Below are 9,357 nucleotides of genomic sequence, written 5' to 3' on the forward strand. Positions count from 1 at the left end.
TTTGAGATGCAAATGTGGGGACCATCAGCATGTAAATGGGGTTTGAAGCCCCCGGAAAGGGTTGAGATTAACCTGGAATGAGAGTAGAGGGGTAAAAAATGAAAGAGACCTTGGACAGAGCCCTGCGGAGCTTCAAACCTGAATGGCTGGGCGAGCCTGAGGCTGATCCCTGCTTTGTGTGGGAGGCGAGCGTTCTCAGAAACCGCTCCTTCCTCCCCAGCCCCTGGGGTTGGAGCCCTTTGGCAGCTCCAGAACACCTTGAGTCAAATTCTGCCAATTGGAATTTGTGGACTCTTACATAAGCTATGATACCTTCATGTCTCAGGGTCAGATAATCCACCAGATCGCTCATTCTTCCCTTCCTTTACCCTAACATAAGCCTCTCTCTGTGCTTCCCCCCATCAGCTTTCTATGAGTCTTCCCCAGGGGGGCTCATCAGAGTCACATCCTGTTGGGAACCGTCCCCCTGCGGTCCTGGGTCCTACCAGCTCCAACTGAACAGATGGTTCTCCTGGGTCACGTTACCTGCTGGAGGCTTGTTACAACTATGAATTTGCCAGCCCCACCCCAAAGATGATATCTACCAAGTGTAATGGGTGGAATTGTGACAAAGATTCTTTGCTTGGCTGAACCTGTAGCGGGTCTCCTGAACTTCCTCCTAGACCCATTCATGCACTTCCTTGTAAAATCCAGTCTTAGCAAATCTAATCACCCTCAATGCCTGAACAGGGTCCTTGTCCTCCACCATTGCCCAGGCGCTTGATCATCCTGGTCTGCCTTCAGCAAGTGCTTCTAGAGCCGTGCTGTCCAATAAATACGGTAACTACTCTTCACCGTCCCTTTTGAGAGCTTGGAATGTCCCACATGTGGTGTGCTCTCTGTGAAAAGTGCACTGGATTTTGAAGACTACAAACAAACAAACAAAAAATGTAAAATAGCTTAATGATTTTTATACTGATTCATCTTGAAATAGAATACTTCTGAAGCCAAATGGAGTCCAGAAATAAACCCACCCATAAATGGACAACTGATTTTTCTTTTAATTAATTTAATGAATTGATTTTGACTGTGTTGGATCTTAGTTGAGGCGCTATCTAGTTGTGACTCTCAGGCTTAGTTGCTCCACCTGCTGCAATGTGGCATCCCAGTTCCCTGACGAGGGCTCACACCCAAGTCCCCTCCATTGGAAGGTGCACTTTAAACCACCGGACCACCAGGGAAGTCCCTGAAATAGAATATTATGGATATGTTTGGTTATATAAAATATATTATTCATTTCATTTTTTTTTTTAATGTGGTCATCTGACTATTTAAAGTGACACATGGCTCACAGCTTGTTTCTCCTAGACAGCTCAGCTCTGGGTGATGCCCCAGTCCAGAGCCCCAGACACAGGTGTTCCCATACTTACATGAGTGTTCCACAAACACTTCGAATTGAGCATGTTCCAGACCAAAGCAATTATTTCTCTTCCAACCCTGCCCACTCCTCCCCACCCCACCATCTCCTCCTCTATTTGGCATCTTGGCGGACAGATGATAATCTGCTCAACTGCTCGTGCCAGAACCCTGGCAGTCATCCCCAGTTTGCACGTGCTGTTATCCATCAGCTCTACCACCTTCATATTGCTCCGCTCCCCTCCCACAGTCCCTGTCTCTCTGTTTATTTCTCATCTCTCCCCTCAGCTGTTGTAGAAGTCTCATGTATGGTATTTTTGCTGTGATTTTCACTGATTTCCATTCAGTTCAAAGTAATTAATGCTGTGGGAATGATATTGATCCAAGGCAAACCTGATCGTGTTCCTTCCCTGCTCCAAACCTTTGGGTGGTTTATGTGCCTCTGGCTCCATTTCTCAGGGTGTCGAGTTCATTCATGGGTGTGTGTGGATGATTTTGAGGGTACGGGGAGGAACATCTTATATATACATCTTGTACACTGAAAAGATATGACTAACAGGTAAAACCTGTGATTTCATGAGCATTATTCTTTAGGATAAAAAGTGTGTCAGAGAAAGTTTTTTTGATTTACTTATTTATTTTTGGCTGCGCTGGGTCTTCGTTGCTGCACATGGAATTTAGTTGTGGCAAGCAGGAGCTACTCTCTAGTTTTGCTAGAGGCTTCTCATTGGGGTGGCTTCTCTTCTTGTGGAGCATGGGCTCTAGGGCAAGTGGGCTTCAGTGGTTGCAACCTGAGGGCGCTAGAACCTGGGCTCAGTAGTTGAGGCACATGGGCTTGGCTGCCTTGCAGCTTGTGGAATCTCCCCAGGCCAGGGATTGAACCTGGGTCCCCTGAATCGGCAGGTGGATTCCTAACCATTGGGCCACCGGGGAAGTTCCTAACGTTTTAAAGAAACTGTAGCACAGTCGAAAGTAATGGTATTGGTCAAGTAAATGCATTTCCGATAAATTTCAGACTCAATATGGTTAAAAAAAATCTTCACGACCCAGCTTCTAATGTCCTCTCTAATATAATCTCCAGAAGGTATCCCCTTACTATTCTTCAGCCATACAACCGTGCCAGGTACTTGCAGGTCTCCAGGCCCAGTTTCTCCTTCTTCACATAGCATCTCATCAGGTGCTAGTTCTTTGTTGTACCACCACATCCCCCTCTTCTGGCAAATAAGAAATAAACCTGTAAGACTCTTCTCGGAGAGTCTTCGCTCTCTGAAGAGTTCTCTGGCAATGCATGGGGGAACCCTACCTATGGTAGGCAGCATAATGGTCCCCAGAGTTATCATCCACATGTGCATATGGTATCTTGGCCGGCAAAAGGGATTTTGCAGAGGTGATTAAAGATTTTTGGGGGTGGGTGAGATTTTCCTGGATTATTTGGATGGACCAGTGTAACACCAGGATCCTGTCAACTTAAAAAATATTCACAACCTAAAAGTTGGGAGTTATGTTTTCTTGGGTAGGAATTTTTAGGACTTCAAGCCCTGGAGGCAGCAACTCAAATAACCCTGAGATAATTGCTCCAAGAGGTGAGGCTGGGGGTTGGAGCAGCAGGTTATATAGAAACTTTGCAACAAAGGGCATGTAGTCTGAATGTCAAAAGATTATTGTTGATTAAAGGAAAACCAGACATCCCATGTTAAGAAGTTTAGCGCTTTTCCAAAAAAAAAAAAAAAAAAAAGGAGTTTAGTGCTTTTCTATGTACGGGAAGATACAAGAGTCTGGACTTAATCATTCCTTCCACATGCACCTCAGCTGTCTAGGGCCAGTATCCTGTTTTTTCACATCCTGAGTTTCCTCAGGGCTCACTGTAGGGAGTGGCTGCAGACTAATGGCTAAACTAGATGGCAGGTGTTCTTTCTTTCCAGAATTTCTTCAGGGCTCACCAGCTCACACCGGAGGGCTGCAGTTGCTGATGACTGTCACATCCTTTGTTTATTGATATGGAAGGAAATGTTCCATTTCTCAGTACTGTTATCATCCCTATGTTATACTTGAGGAAACTGAGACACAGAGAAGGTAAGCAACTTGTCCAGAGCTACAATGGCGAAAAGTGGAGGACTTGGATTAGAACCTGGGCTGTCTGTCTCCCAAGTCCACACTCAAAGATGCAGGCATTCACTGAGTGAGTGGCTGAGAAAGAGCCCACTTCTGTGCTCCCCCTGAAATAGCAGGATGGATTTACTCTCCTGCAGCTGTCCCCTCCCCCAGGTTGGGCATTGTACATCTGAGTTATCCACACATACAGAGACCTGACTGAAAGGGTGGCAATTGGCTGGACCATGGTTGAGGCCACAGAGATGCCTGACATATTATCCCTTACCCTCCACTCTTGACAGGACCTAGGTACACTCAGGTATTTAGGAAAGACACCTCATTCTCCCCTCTTCCTCCCTCTCAATCCAGGTCAGGACTTAAGATTCACTAGGCCAGGGGTCCCCAACCTCCGGGATCTAATGCTTAATGATTTGAGGTGCAGTTGATGTAATAGTAATAGAGTACACAATAAATGTAATGCATTTGGGTCATCCTGAAACCATCTCCCTTCCCCCACCTACAATCCGTGGAAAAACTGTCATTAACAAAACCATTCCCTGGTGCCAAAAATGTTGGGGACTGCTGCACTCAACCATCACCTGCTTCCCCAGCAGATGACAGGAGATTTCCTTCCAGGTCCTTCACTGCCTGCAGACCTGTCTTTGCAGTCCTAGACTTCTCTGCGAGCAGGGCTCAGGGCCCAGGGGCAAGTATGGCAGTCTGCTATGGGGGGTGAGGGGGGCAGAAGTTCAGATCCAGAAGCAAGAGTGTCAGAAGTAATAGGTTCAGAGCCTAGAAAGGATAGATAGAGCCTTGGCAGCCCAGGTGGGAAAGCGACTTAGGAGTCTGTGCCTGGATCCACTCATTGTTGGCCCCCTCACACCCAGCATCCTAGGGGAGTGGTTCTAGAAAGGAGCATGATTCCAAAGGCAGATTTTAGGCTGCATCCTGATATTTTGGGGGCCCTCCCTGTTTCCCCTGGGGCTTTCCTGGTGGCTCAGTGGTAAGTAATCCACCTGTCAAGACTCGGGTTCAGTCCCTGGATTGTGAAGATACCCTGGAGAAGGAAAGGCCAACCCATTCCAGTATTCTTGCCTGGGAAATTCCATAGACAGAGGAGCCTGGTGGGCTAGAGTCTACACCGTTGCAAAGAGTCAGACGCAATTTAGCCACTAAACAACAACAACTCTGGTCCCCTTAGGCCCCTCTCTAAGCTTACTCCTATTGTCCTGTACAGATATGAGAGTTGGACCATATAGAAGCCTGAGTACCGAAGAATTGATGCTTTCGAATTGTGATGCTGATAAGACTCTTGAGAGTCCCTTGGACAGCAAGGAGATCAAACTAGTCAATCCTAAAGGAAATCAATCCTGACTATTCATTGGAAGGACTGATGTTAAAGCTGAAGTTCCAATACTTTGGCCACCTGATGCGAAGAGGAGACTCATCAGAAAAGACTCTAATGCTGGGAAAGATTGAGGGCAGGAGGAGAAGGGGGCAGAAAGGAGAAGATGGTTAGATCGCATCACTGGCTCAACGGACATGAGTTTGAACAAGCTCCAGGAGATAGTGAAGGACAGGGAAGCCTGACGCGCTACAGTCCACAGGGTGGAAAAGCATTGGACATAACGTAGCAACTGAACAACAACTTGAAACTACAGAGCAAGGCTCCAGATTCCTGTCTATATAAGAGAAACTGGCTCTTTTTTTTACACTGTGAACGTTTCCAGTGATCCAAATCCCCCCAAAACAGGGAAACAGCTTAAAGGCCAATCTTTTTTTTTCTTGCATGACATAAACATACTTTCTTCTTATTTTTAAATATCACTTCTCTCATTTCACCATTCTTGTCTAAAACGTCAGGTCAACAACAAGCCTTACTTTTGAGCAGCTGCTAGTTTGCAGGCCCTGTGCTCAGTATAGAACACTGTGAACAGGTCAAGATCCCAGTCAGTGACAGAGAAATGCTGTAATGCCAAGCGCAAAGTCAAGGTCTCAGGGATTTTTTTTTTTTTTTTTTTTTTTTTTTGAGGAGCAGGGAATCTATGAACCTTCTGAAATTATGTGGAAAATTCTGTCTACTCTTGCCTTTCTGGAGAGAGAGTTCCTAGCTTCTGTCGGCTTCCCAGCTATGATAATAGCTTTTATCATATTCCCAAACTGGGTAATATGGTGACAAGTGCTGTGGGAGAACAGAATTTGAAGGAAAAAGTGGAACTATAGGGAGTGTATTATTATTCCATTAGTTTATTAATGCTACTGTCCTTACAAATAATCATCAATTATTTTCTTCAGGGGTCTTTTACAATCTTCAGTAAAAGATTTTGTTGTTAGTCTTTTGGGCAAGAAAAAAAATCACACGAAATTTAAGTCACGGTGTTTGACTTCAGAAGGAGTGATTTTTTTTTTTTTTTTTAATTGGAGTACAGTTGCTTTACAATGTTGTGTTCCTGTCTGCTGTCCGGCAAAGTGAATCAATGGTATGTTTATATAGACCTGCTCTTTTTTGAATTTGCTTCCCACTTAGGTCACTGAATTGGTTATTTCTAAAGGAAAGGAGCTCCTTGGAGTGGACCATAGTTAGCAAGTCCCCTGCAAGCTCCCTTCCTGAATCAAGCCTGGGACTCCCCCCTGAGACCTGCTTTCTGCAGCATCCCCAGCATCCCCGTGCATGACTCTGAGTGGTGGGTCCAGCAGGGTACTCTCCACTGAACTACAACTAACACTATTTTGCTTTCTGAAATTCTGGCTTTGCACCTCTCCAAATGTACCCACACTCCCCAAAATCCCACTGTGCTGTGCAGTTATCCCTGGCGAATCCCCCTTTTCCTCAGCACAAAAGTGATGAATCTGGTGCTATATAAAAATGAAGATTTTATCGTTTGCACTCAGAGAGTAGCAAAAGTTACAAAATTAGTTAGGTTTTCCCTTTGTCTCTTTGATACAGGAGTGATAACTAGGGGTGACAGGGGAGAAAGCCAGTTTATTTTCCTCAATTATATTTTAACATCTCTGTCTCTTCCTGCCTTCACTCACTAAAATGAGTGAGGTTTTGCACACAATTTCCAAAAATGCATAGACTACTCCACACCTCCTTCAAATCCTGAGACCCAGAGAGTCAGCCCCTCCAGATTCATTGTCAGCTCCTCCCTCGACCCTTCCATTCCCACTTCTGTTAAGGAAAACTGCTCTTGCCTTTTAGCCAGAGATCCTAAGCCAACCATTTCTAGCTTCCTGTCCTTCAGGGGTTGGTTCTGCAGCATAATAAAGGGGTGCATTTCTTCCCATTTTTTCTGAATGATATATAATTGGTTCTCTCCCCACCCCCACCACAGCCCCCGCGGCTAAGACCCTCTCCTCTGCGAGGGATTGTATTGTAATGAACAATAAGTGTGAGATGCCTGATCCCCCCATAGTATTTGGTGGGGAAGGAGGAAAGAGGGAAAGGTGAGGAGGGGAAGAAGCAGAGAAGACAGGTAGTGAGGTTGTGTCTGTGAGGACAGAAGTTTCAGGCTTACTGTCTATTTCCTGCTGTCAGAACTGTTTAAATAAAAATTGGCTCCATGGTGGTGCAGTGGCTAAGACTCTGTGCTCCCACTGCAGGGGGCTTGGGTTCAATCCCTGGTCGGGGAACTAGGTCCCACATGCCGCAATGAAGAGTTCGCATACCACAACTAAGACCCAGTGCAGCCAAAAAAAAAAAAAAAAAAAAGGGCTCCAGAATCAAGCCCTCCGTGAACTGAAGTTCACTGTTCTACCAGCAAAGGAGCAGCTATTTATTCACATTCTTTGTTCTCCACATTTAATTCCTGGCCACCTTTGCCCTTCGCCCCCAAACACACCATCTTCCTTAATTTTCTCCTCTGGTCAGAGGCCGCTTGGGAAAAGATTGAGTTCTTCCCACCTGAGGGTTCCTGTCCATGTCCAGCACTTGCTCTGTGCTGAAGCATGCAAGGCCCAGGCCCAGTCTCAGGAGTGGACCTGGACTCGGAACCTCTAGAGGCAGAACTAGACAGACAGGATACAAGGGAGGAGTAATAAATAATGCCGGAGACAAATTCGGTTTGAGTTTGAGTCTCTCAGGGTACCCCCATCTGGAATGCAGGGGCCGTGTCCGATTTGGGATGAAGTTCGGGTTTGGCTCTCCTTGGCCTCTGGCTGCGATGGTACTGTTCCTTTCAAGGGGAGTGAGCGGCATGTTTCCTTTTCCCGGCTTAGCAGGCAGTCCAAGCAACATGTGGGGGGTTGGACTGGATGAACCTTAAGATCTTTTTCCACCTGGAAGTTCAGTGATTCCTTTAAGGTGAATGAATTGTCAGCACCCCTGGCGATTTGTTGTTGATAGTGATTATTTATTTATTTATTTTTTGATGGTGATTATTTCCTTTGCTGGGTGTGCATTGTCAGGCGGATTCTGTCCCCCCTTGCCACTAGGTATATATGATAAATACATAAAGACAAGGATGAGAAATAGTCACGCCAAATGACCCATGGGAGGGAGAGGAGGAAAGTCTGAGGAGGTGGCTACAGTAGAATTCTACCTGTGGTATTTTATTTGAAGAAAGATCTAGGGGATTTCCTGGTTGTCTGGTGGTTAGAATTGCCAGTTTTCACTGCTGTATCGAGAGTTCAATCCCTGGTGGAGGAACTAAGATCCTGCAAGTCACATGGTGCAGCCAAATTAAAAAAAAAAAAAAACTAAGAAAACTCAATAAAGGTTAAAACAAAATAGGTGTTACACCCATCTCAATATTCTTCCGTCTGGTTAGGGGAGGAAGGAGAGGGTGAGATGTACGGAGAAAGTAACATGGAAACTTACATTGCCCTGTGTAAAATAGATAGCCAATGGGAATTTGCTGTGTGTCTCGGGGAACTCAAACTGGAGCTCTGTGACAACCTAGCGGGGTGCGACAGGTAGGTAGGAGGGAGGTTCAAGAGGGAGGGGACATATGTATACCTATGGCTGATTATGCTAATATTTGGGAGAAAACAGCAAAATTCTGCAAAGCAATTATCCTTCAATCAAAAAATAAAATCAAAAAATAAAATCAAAAAATAAATTAAAAAAAAATTTTTTTTTATTTTTCAGTGGGTTTTGTCATACATTGATATGAATCAGCCATAGAGTTACACATATTCCCCATCCCGGTCCCCCATCCCACCTCCCTCTCCACCCGATTCCTCTGGGTCTTCCCAGCCCACCAGGCCCGAGCACTTGACTCATGCCTCCCACCTGGGCTGGTGGTCTGTTTCACCACAGATAATATACATGCTGTTCTTTCGAAACATCCCACCCTCACCTTCTCCCACAGAGTTCAAAAGTCTGTTCTGTACTTCTGCATCTCTTCTTCTGCCCTGCATATAGGGCCATCGTTACCATCTTTCTAAATTCCGTATATATGCATTAGTATACTGTATTGGTCTTTACCTTTCTGGCTTACTTCACTCTGTATAATGGGCTCCAGTTTCATCCATCTCATTAGAACTGATTCAAATGAATTCTTTTTAACGGCTCAGTAATATTCCATGGTGTATATGTACCACAGCTTCCTTATCCATTCATCTGCTGATGGGCATCTAGGTTGCTTCCATGTCCTGGCTATTATAAACACTGCTGCGATGCACATTGGGGTGCACGTGTCTCTTTCAGATCTGGATTCCTCAGTGTGTGTGCCCAGAAGTGGGATTGCTGGGTCATATGGTAGTTCTATTTCCAGTTTTTTAAGAAATTTCTCCAAAGAAGACATACAGATGGCTAACAAACACATGAAAAGATGCTCAACATCACTCATCATCAGAGAAATGCAAATCAAAACCACAATGAGGTACCATTACACGCCAGTCGGGATGGCTGCTATCCAGAAGTCTACA

This window comes from Muntiacus reevesi, chromosome 2, assembly GCF_963930625.1.
Source record: "Muntiacus reevesi chromosome 2, mMunRee1.1, whole genome shotgun sequence".
In the NCBI taxonomy this organism is placed as follows: Eukaryota; Metazoa; Chordata; class Mammalia; order Artiodactyla; family Cervidae; genus Muntiacus; species Muntiacus reevesi.